Genomic DNA, 17,119 nt, shown 5'->3' with positions numbered 1-17,119 from the left:
TTTCCAAAATAAATACCCAACATGTTTTCCAAAACGAAAAGTTATCAAACACTTAAATAAATCTTTCTAAAGCGTGTATAACAAGATTTAATACCACTAATGGTTTTTCATAAGCTAAAAACTCTCCATTTTCATAAAATAAGTAATTTATTTTTTAGATCATTTTGAAGACAACTGTAAGTCCCCACATATGCTTGTGTATCAATAAGATTCGTTTGATGGAGTGGAATCCCAATCAAACGGATGATGCCAGATCAAAATAGAAGAGAAGAAGAAGAAGAATATGAATCTTGAATGTATTGATGATATGAATTAAGTTCCTTACACAAGATTCACTTTTTCTCTCTAACACACCTTAGAATAGACACACTTAAGCTCCTCTTGGCGGTACACTCTCTTTTGTTCATCAATCCGTCCTCAACCACCTAACACCTATATATATATACTTGGGGAATATGAGACATAAATAGGTTTATGACTGTAAATGGGCTTACGGCCGTAAACCAGTTTACAACCGTAAACACAACCGTAAAGACTTATATGGCCGTAAACACAGAGTTGTTTACAATCCTATACAGAAAAATACACTTGCCTAGAAAAGCAAAGTATAAACCATAATTTTGAGCCAACAATCTCCCCCTTGGTTTATAGCTTTTTTTTCTTAATTGACCCAACAAGCTCCCCTAAAAAGTAGTTGGCTTTTCTTGTTAATCTTCATTGGGAGATTGGCTTCAGCATTTATCTTCAAATTATTCACAACTTCAAGATGAACTTGATGAATCTTCAATGAATGACTTCATCTTGAGCACTTGAGCTTTTCTTCAAGATTTGAATCTGAACGCACATTGGGTGAGGAGGTTTCTTGTAGAGATTGTTGAAAAATGGCATTTTCAGCTTGAGAATCTTCAGAGAGAATGAAAGAGTGAACTAATCTTCTGGAGCACTTCAGCAGGTTTAAAATAGCAGCTGGCTGATTGAGGAGGCTTCAATGCAATCCATCACATAATCTTCAAGTGCAGCTTCACCTTGCTTCTGGGGGTTGAAAGACTGAATGTTGAAAGAATAATCTTCATTTCTTGCTCCTTCGAATGAGAATTCTTCGATGATCACGGATGAAGCCTTGGCTCAGAAATCTTAGACACAAACTCCATGAGTTTCATCTTCACCTGAATTCAATTTTCAAGACAAAACAAAACTAAAAGAAAATTTAGCACACAATATTTTTGGGTTTTTCATATTTTCTGGAAAAAAAATAAAACAGAAATAAAAATATTTTTGGATTTTGAATTTCCTGATTTTTGTTTGATTTTTGAATTTTTTTTATTTTCCCCCTAAATTTGTGCATAAAGGAAAACTATGAACAAATTTAACAAAAAGAAAAATATTTGGGATCAAAGTTGTGAGACAGTCTTAATTTTGTTTATCAGTACATTCACCTTCATGAATAGATCTGGTCAATTGCCGGTATTGTGGTCCACTTAAACACGAAGGATATCAACAAACTTTTCTGAATAAACCATTTAGCCGACGACGACCACGGGTATTGTTTTCCACTTAATTAAAGCAGTGAGATCTATAGACAACCTATAAATGGTTCAATTTTAGTTGTACTAGAACGTGTTCCCCACTTCCCGATATACCCTGGTTATCAAGAACTTCCTAAGGACTCCTTACTATAGGTGAGTAAACAATTATTAAGGAGGAAGTCATATTTAGAGATAGATGCATATGTTGTGTCCCAGGTCGGATCTCTTACAATCACGTAGAGGGGACAACATATGACTAACAGAGATTGAAGCATTGAGAGATAGAATGTTGCATATGCTGTGTTCCAGGTTGAATATATCTCAATCACGCAGAGGAGACAGCATATGACTAACAGATAGAAAGAATTTGATAGATAAGGAGGCGCGTAGAATTAGAGTTGCATATGTTGCAATCCAGGTCGGATCACTTCCAATCACGCAAAGGAAGAAACATATGAATGACAGATAGAAAGCAAGAAAACAATTTCCTACACCTACTTTATCAGAACCCCCCAGTCGTCCTATTAGTACCGGAATTAAGGACATCAGTCCATACATCAAGGAAATGTTGAGCCACAGTTCTAGAAATTAACTTTTAGTGTATCTCGCAGGTTCTCATGTTTATCTCACTGCTCAATCTATCCAAGCGTCATATGGTCAGTTCAAATAGAACTATCTAAGTCCATACTGTCAAGTCCTTTCATTATCAGTCTAAGTCTAGTCCTTTTGAATCCTTTGTGCCTACCACCACATTGAGCACAGAGTCTAGACAATTCGGCTTTCGTGCATTACACGAATTTCAGATTGCCCTTTAGCACTAGACTTTATATTACTTCCCAAACAATACCTACTAACAAAAAAATATAAGAAAGAAAATAATCATCTTCAAAATGAAACACTTTAAGATAAACTCAGGAGTGTAGAGAAGAAAACTCAAACCGTAAATCACCGATTGAATTTGCATTCAGAAGGTCTGAGAACAGCATGCATAATCTTAAAACAGATCCAAAAATTCTTCATTTCATTAAGCACTAACCCCATGTGTGATCTCTTCCTTTCTTTCTTTCCAGCAAAGGACACACACTCTCAAACAAAGTTATGAGTGTTGCACAGTTGAAAGATGCCTCCTATCATATGCCTGGAACAGCCACTACCAACAAACCGAAGTCTGATGATATGCCTCCATAGCTGCTCCAGCACAGAGCGGGATTAGTTGGTCTTTGGAACCCAGTCCATTTTAAAATTGGGTTGACCTTTTTCATTTGTGCAAGGAACTCTCTCCCACGACATATCCTACATATTACAAACAAAAGATGAAGAAATATTATAGTCAGTGGGTGATTTGGGAGATTGAACCTTTGGTACCCATTTGTAGTTGGGTTTGACCCATTTCTTTTTCGATCCGATGGGTTCCTCGGCACTTGATTTTGAACTCGAAGTTGGCTTCCGAGATGATTTTGACCTAACCGGTCTTGGCTTCACATGGGCATCTCTTGAATTGGACTTCTTGGCTGTCATTCCCTTCTTTCCTTTGGGATTTAGATTCTTGGCCTTCTGTGCGTTCCAGTCACCATGGTATGAACGTGACCTTGAGGGGTTTCTTTTGAAGTATCTCCCTCTTGGTGCGTTCTGCCAGCCTTGTGCATAGTAGCGAACGTATGCACGATTAGCATAATTTCTGGCAATGTGTCCATGTGTTCCACAGTGAAAACATGTCTTTTTCTTCACTATAAAGTTGTTTCTTCCTGCCCATGGTGGCATATCCTTGCCTTGTCTCTTATTATTCCTCCAAGCACAGTTACAATAGGCATTGTGTTTCACTGGAATTGGTGGCCTGGGTTCGAAGCAACAGATTCAGAGTTCATGGAGATGTTGGTTTGTTCAATGGTGTTCTCCTTGTTCTCATCCTCTGCTACTTTACCTGCACATGAAGTAGAAGCATTAGTATTTTCAACCTTTATATCTCCTGACACAAATCCAGCTGGTTTGCCATATTGAATATGTGCCTCCCTGTCAATTTCTTCTTGTGTCATAGGGATGGATGTGTAGTCATGATTGAAAGGTGGAGGAACACTATCATACCCTAGACCTTTTTGCTGGTTATTTTTAAATTGCAAACAATGGTCTATCATGTTTGCAACTACTTCGCTTGACACATCAAATTTTTTAAAATCAAAATCTGCAGTTTCAAATTTGCTTTTTAATGTGTCAAGCTCAGCAGTTAATTCAGCAAGTTGTCTCTTAACATAGTCATAATTTTCACATTTGTTGCTATAGTCTTCCTAAAACCTCCTAAAGTCTTTGGTTTTTGCTTCTAATTCAGCCTTTAGGGGTTTCTGTCCTTTCCTGAGTTGATATCCTTCGTATTTTAGGTCCTCGACTTCCCTTTTTAGCAAATCATTATGTTCACGAAGAAGTTTAATCATAGCTTCACATGATTGAGAGCATGAAACTTCATTGATCGGGATGTTTGCAGAACTCATTGTTTTTGCACACTTCAAAGCATCAAGTTCTTCAATTACAGCAGCAAGACTAAGACGATTGAGATCTTTTGTCTTCTTGATGACAACCATGTTCATATCCCACGATTTCGGAAGTGAATTCAACAGCCTTTTGTTTATCTCAGATTTAGTTAAGAAGATCCCAACTATATTCATCTCAGTAGTAAGTGTACTAAATCGCTGCAACTGAGCTTCCAGGGTTTCTCCAAGCATATAATTGAACATGTTGAAGTTTCATCTTAACATCTCCTGACGACTCTCTTTCATGTATTTAATTCCGTCGTAGACCTCAAATACCATTAAAAGCACAACTAGAAGCCAAAATCAAACTTAAAAGTCAAATTTAAAAATGTCCTTTGACTATAAACCTCAAAAGTCAACCTTAAAAGTCAAATTTAAAAAGTCAAACTCAACATTCAAACTGGAAAAAGTCAAACTTAAAGTCAAACCAAAAAGCTAAATTTGAAAATTTAAAAGTCAAATGAGAAGGTCAAAGTTTAAAGTTAAAGGTCAAACCTGAAAGTCAAAGTTAAAGTTTTAAGTAAAAAGTCAAAAATAAAAGTCAAAATTTAAAAACTAAAATTTTGGGTTGAAAATGGAATTTAAAATTAAAGAAATTGAATTTTGGGGTTAAAAGGGTGAATTTGCGAAACTAGAAGCGACTGGGAGTGGTTTTGAATTAAATTTCGAAGTGTTATGCCATCTAGCAGGCTAGATCAGTTGGTAAGGCGCCTTCCTTATGAACCCGGGGACCCAGGTTCGATCCCTGGCAACCCCAAAACCCCCCGATTTTTTTTAATGAAAGCTGCGAAGACTGAGCTAACCAGGACCTCCGACCGAAGACTCGCACACCGTCCGAAGTTGCTTTAGCCGTGAACACCGTCCGTATCCGCCGAGCTGCACACGTCCGAGGTTGGCCACAAACCGCTGGCCGTAAACTCCGGCCGTAAACCCTTCAAAGGCTGTAAACACTGCTTCAGATCGCGAAAAAAACGACGTTTTTCACCATTTTTGCTCCAAAACTAGATCCAAAACTCGTTTTTATGAAAAACACGAAGAACAAACCCCCCTTAATTTTCAGAGATCTATCCAAAAACGCAAGAATCCTTCCAAAATAAGATCAAATAAGCTCGATATCTGACAAAATTGATTGATACAAACCTTTCTCTGATACCAATTGTAAGTCCCCAAATATGCTTCTGTATCAATCAGATCCGTTTGATGGTGCGGAATCCCAATCAAACGGATGATGCCAGATCAAAATAGAAGAGAAGAAGAAGAAGAGGAAGATGAAGAAGAATATGAATCTTTAATGTATTTATGATATGAATTTATTTCCTTACACAAGATTCACTTTTTCTCTCTAACACACCTTAGAATACACACACTTAAGCTCCTCTTGGCCGTACACTCTCTTCTGTTCATCAATCCTTCCTCAACCACCGAACACCTATATATATACTTGGGGAATATGGGCCATAAATGGGTTTACGACCATGAATGGGCCAACGGCTGTAAACCTGTTTACGGCTGTAAACACAACCGTAAACACTTATATGGCCGTAAACACAGAGTTGTTTACAGTCGTATACAGAAAAATACATTTTCCTAGAAAAGCAAATTATAAACCATAATTTTGACCCAACAACAACATTCTCAACTTGTCACAATGGGTGAAAATTTTAGGTTTCGAAATTTGTATGTTGTGTCAAGTTTGTATGCAACTGTGTTCGCAGTTTGTATTATCTTGTTATGAAGTCCTCAATTTCATATGCGAGATTGTTGCTTAGATTTCGCATATTTGTTTATCTTTGTGCGAGATTGTTCCTTTCTGACTTTCCTCCGTGCCTGTATATAGGGAAGTTAGTTAGTAGAGAGAGTTTATTTTGCATGAATAGTTCCCTACTTTTTGTATCGAACTTTTCACTTACTCTCTAATGAAATCGTGATCTTATTTACCTTCTGTGGTTCTTAATCTTTCGTATCTTCATGACATTTAAAGATTAGAATCTATTCGTTCCAATTATTTTAACCAAAACCACTAAGAGGGTCTAAATACATGAAGTAGAAAGATAATAACAACCATATGATGTTAAGGAGATAACCTTTGAAGCCTTTGATCCCATATTGAATTGGGGAGTTGTTGAACATATCAAAAGAACAACTTGAACTTCTCTACAATTATCCACCATCAAGAGTAAGGAACTTAATGCTAGTTCACATCTTGTATTATGTGTGTCTTAAACCTTTAAGTACTTAACACAAGTAAGCACTAAAGGTGAAACACAAAGGAGTACCAAAGTCTTGAACATAGCTTTAAAAGAAAGCCAAAGAGGGAGAGAAAGAGCATTTATGGTTTTGGGTCTTCACAAGGAAAAAGAGATTACATTTTTCATGCAAAACACTTTCTTTTATATCCCCATGTAAGTAAAAAGGCTATACCTTATTTAATTCTAGAGTAATACACTAGAAGGTAAGCCTGGGGAAGGTTGACAAGCAACCTCCACGCCTCTAAAAAAATCCACAACATTATGGTCAAAAGAAGAGGACAATGGTTAGGTTAGTTTCTTCAAGTAATAAAGGTATGTAGCTAGTTCCTTTAAAGTTAACCAATGTGTCCAAAACATTGTACATAACTTAATCAATCATACCATATGATATAATCACCAATTTGTTTTTTTTTTTTATTATTATTTTCATAAAACAATAATTATTCTCTAATTAAATAAAAAAAAGTTGAATTTATTTATTAATAACTATATTAATAATAAACATTCAAAATGTACCAACGTGATAAAGGTATAACCCTATATGATCATATGTTATTAGCAATATCATTTAATAATGATTCTTGAGAATATAGATCCAATAAGTAGAGGGTGCATTCAATATTTTTTTGTCTATTAGTTTTCACATCTTCTCTTCGGCATTGGGTAAAGAAGTTTGGTAGCTCGCAAGGCTCATAACCTTGCGGTCATGGCTTCAGATCCTGTCTCCATAATACTTTTTTTGTCAAAAATATTATATTTGATAGGTTTTATAATTTATAATTTATTGCATGAGGCAGAATAATTTAACCCTTGAGTTCACATGCAATTTATTTGGATATAACTTCAAAGAACCCTAGCCGATCCTACTATTATCGAAAATAACAAGGATTAGGGTTTACATGCCTTTTGATTATTTTCGTAAATAACCAAACAATTCCTTTCTTGAAGTCTTTTGAAAGCTAACACCAAAAGCTTGATGTCTTTCATGGTTTATACTCAAACCCTAGCAATAGAACACTTGAGATGAGAGATGAGAAAGGAGCATAAATTTGACCCTTCTTGCTTTAGGTATGCTTGGAAAAGCATGGGAACCCAAAGTTTCCTTAGTGTCAATATTGATCACTCTAGAAACCATAGGAGGCTCCCAAATTTTGGCCACCATAGGAACATTCCAAAATATCTCTCTTGTTCATCTTTTGAAGAATTACAGCTTAAGACCTTGCACCATTAATTAATCCACTTAATCCTTAAATTAATCCCAGTTAGTTTTTGATTAATTATTAATTAAATAATACTATTCCTAAGTAATATATTAATCTCATAATATATTAATAAATTATTTATTTCTATTTATTAATCATATAATAAATCCATAAATCAACTTCTCTCTCCAAAAGTCATTCTAGTCAATTACCAGTTTTGAGTCAACTCCTTACTCTCTTCCTTCTATACCTATTTGAAAGTCAGGAATAGCAGACTTGTTCACCTATTTCCTTACTAGAGCAGATACTTGAGGACATAATGCAGCCCGTGTTACTGGTGTGTGAAAGGATAAGCGGTAGTGCCCCACACCCGTGATGCACTTCCTTGCTTTCAGGGGCAACCCAAAATAGACTTTTCTTTTAATTCAAGTATATATCAATTTAGTTATTGGCTTGGACACCTAATCTAACAGTCTTCCGTATGGATAAGTCTGTAACTACAATTGCAACTATATCTTATAAATTGAACAACAAAGTGTGCTTTCCAAAGCAACTATCAGACTCTGATCTGATTAGACATCGACCCTAAGATAAGTAATCAAATATTCTTTCGTTCTTCATGATATCGTATGGATATGAGACATGGATTACAGTCAATCTGTTTTCCAAAATTTTATTTCCTGATTTCTTGATTTGTGATCACGTCATTAGACTACTAATTAAACGCACCAATTTAGTCCTGGTTGGGACCAACTCTATAATGTGAATAGAAAATCACCTAGGGGCCTAAAGATATCGCTTTTCCCGTTAAGGTAAAAGGAATGAATAAAATTCGACTTATATACTTGTATCTTTTACTGACCAAATCATGCATTTTGCTATGTTTTATAACATCATGTTATCGATGGATTTTCGTAATACCAATGCACAACCAACTTGTAAATTACAACTCATATATCTCCATTTTAAGAATAAAAGATATTATTGTCTCAGAATTACTCGTGATATAGTCCATGAAGTAATTTTCGAAGCGTGGGTTTATCCAATACTCAAAATCCCTATTTTCTAAGTACTCGTGAACATTGTAGCAATCTTATTGTAATATCTAATCCGCATATACAATCTACAATTCAACTCTTGATAGTTTTAATTCACTACTTACTTATAGAAGTATGATTGAATATGGAATATTAATAATCAAATTATTCTGGAAGTAAAACATGCAAAGTGAAAGACAAGAATAAACAATTGAAAAAGGCAGTGACCATACTTATAAATAATCTCTATTAATTAATCACCAATATAGATTACATCTGTCTTTTTTACAAGTTTCAAACTATCAACTAACCACAAAAGTAATATAATCTCTCAAGACTATGCTCCTAGCATGCTAGTTATGCTTAACCCTACTCATAGCCGTTGTGAAAGTATCTATAGGATTTTCTTTTGGAGATACTCTCTTCACTAGGAAATGACCTTCTTCAACCATATGTCTGATGTAATGATACTTTCTATCGATATATTTGGATCTGCAATGATCCTTGGGTTCTTTGGTCAAAGAAATCGTGCCTTTATTATTAGATAAAAGTTCCATTGGCTCTTGAATTGTCGGGACTACTTAGAGCTTACTGATAAAGTTCTTCCATAGAGCCACTTCCTTTGACACCTCACTCGCTGTGATGTACTTTGATTCACAAGTAGAAGTAGCCATCGTTTCGTGTTTGGAACTCTTCCAAGTAACCGCTCCACCGTTTAAATAAAACACCCATCCCGACTGAGAATAGAAGTTGTCTCAATTTGTCTGAAAGCTGGCATCACTATATCTACTCAATCTCAATGTATCACTGCCACCAAGGACTAGAAACATTTCATTTGGCCTTCACAAATACTTAAGAATGTTCTTCACTATAATCCAATGAGCTTTTCCAGGATTTCCCGGAAATAGATTAACCATGTTCAAAGCATAAGACATATCAGGTCAAGTACACGTCATCACATACATGATCAAGCCTACAGCTGAAGCGTATGGGAATCGGCTCATGTCATCTATCTTTTCATCTATACTGGGGCTTTGAGTCTTACTCAACTTAACAGTACTATGAATGGGTAGTTCACCTTTCTTGGAATTTTCCCTACCAAACCGTTTTAGTACCTTGTCAAAGTGTGTACTTTGACTTAGACCAATAAGTCTTTTCTTTATATCCCTCAAAATCCTTATCCCAAGCATATATGTCGCTTCCCCTAATTCTTTCATGGCGAAACACTTTCCAAGCCAATATTTCACTTATTTCAAGGTTGGAACGTCGTTTCCTATAAGGAGTTTGACATCAAAATACAATACTAGGAAGGTCACTATAATCCCACTAGCTTTAGCATATACACATGACTCATCCTCACTCCTAGAGAAACCAAACTCTTTGACTTTCTCATGGAAGCAAAGATTGCAACTGCAAGACACTTTCTTTAATCCATAGATGCATTTATCAAGCTTAGACACTCTATTAGGAAAATTTGCATGTACAAAACCCTCCAGCTAGCTCATGTAACCATCCTCATCCAACATCCCCTTTAGGATAAGCAGTTTGAACATCCATTTGTCATTTCATAATCAAGAAAGGTAGCTATGGCAAGCATTATCTTGTTAGACTTTATATTGGCCACGGGTGAGAAGGTCTCATCTTAGTCAATCCCTTGGGTTTGAGTAAAGGCCTTCTAAACTAGTCATGCTTTGAACGTGTGTACTTTTCCATCCATGCCGATCTTCTTCTTGATGATCCATTTGCACCCAACGGTTTTTCGACCTGGTACATGATCAGCTAAATTCCAAACTTGGTTATCATACATAGACTTGATCTTGCTGTCTATTGCCTCTTTCCACTTAACAGCCTCAGGGCCTGCCATCACTTCTTTGTAGTTAGTTGGCTCATATAAATTTACCATTTTCCTATCAATAATAAATGTGTCACCATCCTAAGTGATATGGAAACCATATATCTCGTGTGGAACGCTAACTCTATTGGATTGAAGAAGAGGTAATTACTAGTCAACCGACTTAACTAGGACCTATTCATCTGGTTGAGTGCTAGTGTATTCTAAGGTTCCTTCATTTTTTGACTCTTGAATCTCTTTAAGGTTAATCGTACTCCCACTGTCCTCTTTAAATATGATCTTTCTTTTGCGAAAGACTCCCATTCGAGCTATAAAGACCACGTTTTCACTAAGTGTGTACAACAAGTGTCCAAAAGACTTATGTGGGTAACCAATGAAAATACACCTCTCACTTCTAGGTTCAAGCTTGTCATGAGTCTCTCATCTAACGAAAGCTTCACAACCCTAGACCCTGATGTCTTGTCCACATCTCGTGAGGTGTTTTGAAACCTTCTTCATAGGGACAAGATTAAGGATATCGGCAACTATATCTAAGGCATGCCCCTAGATAGAAATAGGAAGAGAATCTAGACTCATCATGGAATGAACCATGTCTAATAAGGTATGATTATGCCTCTCATCCACACCATTAAGTTATTGTGTCCTAGGTGGAGTCATTTGTGAAACTACTCCACATTCCTTAATATAGTCGTGGAACTCGATACAAAGATACTATTCGCCTCTATCAGATCGGAGCATCTTTATCTTCCTACCCAACTGATTCCCGACCTCGTGTTTAAACTCTTTGAACTTTTCAAAGGTTTGTGATTTATGTTTGATTAAGTAGATATACCATATCTGCTATAAGCATCTTTAAACGTCACGTAGAACCCATTAGCATCCCTTGTGGAAGAACTGAAGGGTCCACACACATTTGTGTCTATGAGATCCAACAAACCTTCACCTCATTGACAAGACCCAGTGATAGGTGATTTTTTCATCTTGCCCAAAAGCAAGACTCCATCATCTAAGCTGAAGTCAAACGATTCCAACACTCCATCTTTTTGGATTTAGGTGATGCGCTTCCTGTTAATGTGCCTAAGACGACAATGATACAAGCATGCTTTGTCTAAACCATTAGACGAATCGATATGAAATGCACTATTGTCCAAGTTATCAACACAAGTCACTCTTTCATATGTACCATTACAAGATAAAGTTTTAAACATAAAAACACCATTTTTATAAGCTAAAATCGATCCATTCATATCATGAAAAGAATATCGAAAACCTTGTCTGAACAATGCATGAAAATAAATAATGGTTATTGTCATTTATGACGTATAACAATTTAACAAATGAATCCTAACATAACTACTGAGCACTAGACTATAAGTTCCAATCTTGGTAACAGGTGAAGATCACATATATCCCATGATCAGATTAATTCTTCCATGCTCCACTTCCTCACTTTCTTTTAGTCCCTGTAAATCATAGCAAATATGAAAAGTACATATTGTATCAATGGGCCAAGAACGAGTAAGTTTTGAGTTATTGACTTGAATAGTGTATATACCTACCGATGATGGCTTGACTTTGCCATCCTTTATGTCTTGCAAGTACTTGGCACAACTTCATTTCCAATGGCCCTTTCCATTGCAATAGTAGCAAATAGACTCTTTGGGGTCACTAACAACTAGTACATCAGAACTGGGATTGGGCTTCGACCTACTACTAGAAGATCTAACATGGCCCTTTCATTTCGAATTTGATTGAGGATTTACCTTCCTCTTCTTTCCCTTGCTTTGCCCAATGGGTAGAACTGCAACACTTGTTGGAGAAAGGACTTGATTATGTTTCATCCATGATTCAGCTATCTGTAACAAGTTGTGGAGTGGGTCAACGTGTTCTCTATGTTTTTCAAATGATAAGTTAAACTAAACTGGTCATAACTTGGAGGCAAAGAGTTAAGGACCATATCTATGGTCAACTCTTTGTCAAAATACACATTGAGCTTTTCTAGTCTCTCTGTGTATCTGTTCATTATCTACACATGATTGCAGATAGATTCTCCATCCTTCAATTTGCAAGCCATTAATGCCTTGACAACCTCGTACCTCTCTTGATGTGCTTTCTTGTGAAATGTTTACACAAGATCCAAGAACATCTTGTATGTCTAATAGTCCTCACAAAAATTTTGCAACTCAGGTACCATGGTTGCAACCATTATGCAATTGAACTTTGTTGCGGCATCATAGTGTTTCTTATAGGTGGCAAGATCCTCTAGAGTAGAAGTTAACTCATCAATGTCGAGTAAGGTTTCTTAAGAACATATTCATCGCTCTCTTAAGAACATCTTCTTTGCTCTTGTATCGAAGAGTCATTTTGAGATTTCGCATCCAATCCATGTAGTTTGGACCAACTAATTTTTTTTCGATAAGATCGATAGAAGGGTGAAGTTTGAGTTGTTAGTGGCGGTTTGAGCAGTACTAGCATCACTAGTAGAAGTAGACATCTATATGAGAAAAATAGTTTTAGTTAGTTGATATGGATTCTTTAATATTTTAATCCATAACAAATATTAAAATCTAGGATCCAACTATACAATTCATAATCTAGAAGAGGGATGTCGTAATCTAATTGCGAATTTATAAAGGTAGGTAAAAATATTCACCAATTTCAATCCATGTAATTCCTAGATCTTTTGGGATTCATTGAATCTATCAATGACAATTTTAACCTCATATTATGCTCTTCTATTTGTGATTGGGATACCGAGGATCACAAAAAAGATGTGAATAACCATGCAAACATGCTTGCAATCTCTATGTCTTTTATAATCTCAAGTTGATGTATCGGTTAACCACACACGCTCCATTACCAATGATAATTTCTGAGATGCCCATTATATCTCTTTATAGTCCCTATTAGTGTGTCGGTTAATCACACATGCTCCACTAACGACATATAAAGCATGATGTGCGTTTTTATGGATTAGCATACTTTTCACATATTCCCTAAAGTAATTAGAGTGAAATTTTTAATGAAGGTTCTACTACTTTTGTATCATTATACTTTTAATGAGCTTATGTCCTATCAAATTCATTATACTAATGACCCTCCACCAAACAAGTGAATGGTGGGTGAGTGTGGACACTCATTCAACTGTCATTTTATAGGTCGTTTCCTTATACCCCCTTATAGTCTAGCTTCGTGAATGAGACATAGTAGCGATTCGACTGACTTATTCTAAGACATAGAACAATTAACTTGTAATACATACATACATATATATATATATATATATATATATATATATATATATATATAAGGTGTATTTTTAACCATTTCAAAATACAAGGTATAAATTTTTAATTATCTAAATTAAAATTTTAATTTAATTAAATTTAAACCATTTATGATTTAATCTTTATGTTTTAGTTAACCTTTAATTAAATTAATTTAATCCATTAGAGAGTAAATAATTATTTTCGGTTAAACATTTAATAAAACAATTCAAATTTAACCCTAATCCAAAACCCTTCTAATCTCTGACAATTAGGGTTTTAGGGTTATACAAAAATTTTAATTATTCAAAATTAAAGGCTATTAAAATAATAATTAAGTTTAATATAATTTGAAGTTTTGTTAATTTATACTTTTTGAAAATTTCATATAACCTTTGTAGTGGTAAAATACAAATTTTGTTTTTAAGGGTTATTATATTACAACACTCATTGCTAAACATTTTCCTTTATTTTAATTTTTTAATATTTATTTTACTAAACACAAAACCTTGAATTTCTTATTTTACCCTTGATTTGACGTATTTGTCAAATCAAAGGGTGTACAATAAGTAATGGTGTAAGAATAGTATCACCGTTTTGGATTTCAAAACAAGTAAAAATTCATTACTTTTTGTTTTATGTTTATTAGTGTATTAAGCTATGAGGAAAATAGTAAATGTGAATGAAATGTATGTAAGAGCAACTTCAAGGACTTGTATTTAAAAGATTATAAATACGTCTATGTATAACCTTTAAAGACCAAAGAAATTACTTCCGATAATTCAACACACTTTGCAGATACAACCAATAATAGCAACCAAGTTCATAGAACACTTAGAAACAACAACTTTAGGGAAAATTTTACATGATTAACCAAAGAAAATGCTTCCAATAAGGCAACGAGCTTTAAGGACACCACCATAAATATAAATCTTAAGTTAAGAATATATAACAATTTTGTGTATTAAATAATGAACTAGGGTTTGGACCATCCGCGCGTTACTGCGGAAGCTCTAGTATGTTAAAAAACACAGTTTGACACTATATATACAACGAAGACGATTAAATCATATAAAGTGGAGCACAAAAATATCAAAATAAAACATGGATACAAACATATCACTTGAAAGTGTATCTTTAAGAAATTAATAAAAAAAAAGATTATTAAAAAATTAATTAAGGTGCCAAAATGTAACTTTAAAATATAGTAAGAGAACAAATTTTAATATATAAAATACTAATAATTTAACTTTAAAATTATAAGGGTTGAAACTGTTAAATAAAAATTAATTAAGGAGAAAGAATATAGATATATATAAATTTAAAAATTATAAGGATACAAATTATTGCATCAAAATTAGTTTATGTGTACAAAATATAATAACAAATAAAAGTAAAGGAAGGAAAATGAAAAAATAATTGAAAGTCTGAAATCCTTTTGCTACTTACGTGGAATGAATTGTGAATCAAAATTTAAAATTATAAGGATACAAATTGTTAAATCAAAATTAGTTTAGGGGTACAAAATGTAAAAAAAAAATAAAAGTAAAGGGAGGAAAATGAAAAAAGAATTGAAAATATGAAATCCTTTTGCTGCTTACCTGGAATGAATAGTGAATCCTCTCACATACCGGTAATATATATATATATATATATATATATATATATATATATATATATATATATATATAATTTGTTATATTAAGTTCTGAATTTTGTATATTAAACTGTAATTTATTGTATTAAGTTGTGAATTGACTGTATTAAGTAAAATTTCGTGTTAAAGCACTAATAATTTATGTATGAATTTTTGTATTAATTGTCTTGTGAATATATTTATTTTTTTGTTGTATAAGTATGTAAGAATCTATTAAACTTTAGATAATTGTTTTGCATTAAATTCAAAGTGAGTGACTTTACATGTTTATTAAACTGTGAATATAGTATTTAAGCTTAATATAATAAATTCACATTTTAATAGACATAAATGCCTCCAGATAGGAACATATAAATATAAGTTTTAAGTTGAGAATATGACTGCAAATATATAATTTTTGTGTATTAAATTGTAAATTTATTATGTTAAACTATCATTTTCGTGTATTAAACTTTGAATTGACTGTATTAAACTATGAATGCGTTATATGAAGTTATACATGTAAGTTTTAAGTTAAGAATGTAACATACACGTTTTGAAATCGTGTTTTAAGTAAATAATATTATGAAATATTATGTGAATTTTAATGTTGAGTTCTAACAGATAGTTTTAACTAGAATTAAAGTAAAACTATGCTTAGAATCATTCAGAAAGTATTGGAAGTCTTATGAGATTCCAATCAAATGACAAATAGTGAAATTTAGCGAAAATATAAAATTTTGAATAAGTAAAATTTTATTATTGAAAGTTGTCGATAATCTCGTTAGAAGGTTTCTAATCCATTTACAGTCCCGAGAGAGGAGCGAGAGAACAACGAAAGGATCCGGCATAGCTTCTTGAAGCGACCTTTCTTTCAATTTCAAGCCAGCCAGCTTCAGTAATTATCTTCCCTTACTTTTGACCCGAGAAGACGGCACTGATTTCAATGATCTTCTTTACTTTATTTTAGTACCTTGACCAAGTCAGCGTAGAGCGGAGAAGGGGATCTCTATCCATAGGCTTCTGCCACGGAAGATTCTAATGTCACATCTTCCTTTGGATGTCAACAGCTTAACCAATCGGGAATCAACTATCCGAATCCGAGTTGGCGAGAAAGACCTTACATTAGCCTTTATGATCTTGCTTCCCTTCCTTTTACTTTAATAGAATGTCCTTCCTTCTTGAACTCCAGTCACTGCATAGACATCTCCTTCCAAACCTCTAGAGATGAAGATTAGGTTGTCCGTTAGTTGAAAAAAAAATTATTGGTGGACCAGAAAGAAATTATTGACCTTGATATAACCCTTTTTATACCAGAGTAAATGAAGACTCCTAGAATGGCACGCACGAAGAAGCCTACTCAGAGTAGGAGGCACCCGGATTTGAACTGGGGAAAAAGGATTTGTAGTCCCCCGCCTTACCACTCGGCCATGCCGCCAAAACGATACATAATAAGATAAAATTTTATGGGTTGGATTACTAAACTTTAGTTTATTGTACTTGCATCCCTTTTTTAATTTCATCCTTTTTTTCTAAATTTATAAAAATTCTAACAGAAACCCTTTTCCCCTTTTGTTTGACCACCCCTTCGATTGATTGTATAGTATCTCAAAACATAAAATGTCGAAAAACTTCCCCTCACTTTTCTATTGAAAATTCAAATGTATATTTTCATTCAAAAAAGCCAAAATTTATGTCACAAAATTTATGACAAATGGGAACCATTAACTATTCGTTGACTGAGAATTCTTGAATGATTCTTGGATTTGAATCTAAAATTGGGGTTGCCTAATGACAGAAGAGCGACTCAGGTCCTAACAACTTAATGT

General features: G+C 34.1%; 1 non-coding gene across 1 annotated transcript; it reads right to left on the bottom strand.

The window, feature by feature from the left end:
- Positions 1-16,657: 16,657 nt before the first annotated feature.
- Positions 16,658-16,728, bottom strand: TRNAC-GCA (transfer RNA cysteine (anticodon GCA)). The gene has a single exon. It is a non-coding gene; the product is annotated as a tRNA-Cys (tRNA).
- Positions 16,729-17,119: the final 391 nt, after the last annotated feature.

The sequence above is a fragment of the Lactuca sativa genome, chromosome 6 (genome assembly GCF_002870075.4).
Source record: "Lactuca sativa cultivar Salinas chromosome 6, Lsat_Salinas_v11, whole genome shotgun sequence".
Classification (NCBI taxonomy): Eukaryota; Viridiplantae; Streptophyta; class Magnoliopsida; order Asterales; family Asteraceae; genus Lactuca; species Lactuca sativa.
The sequence above is the reverse complement of the archived record's forward strand: the minus strand, read 5'-3'. Positions and strand labels throughout refer to the sequence as shown.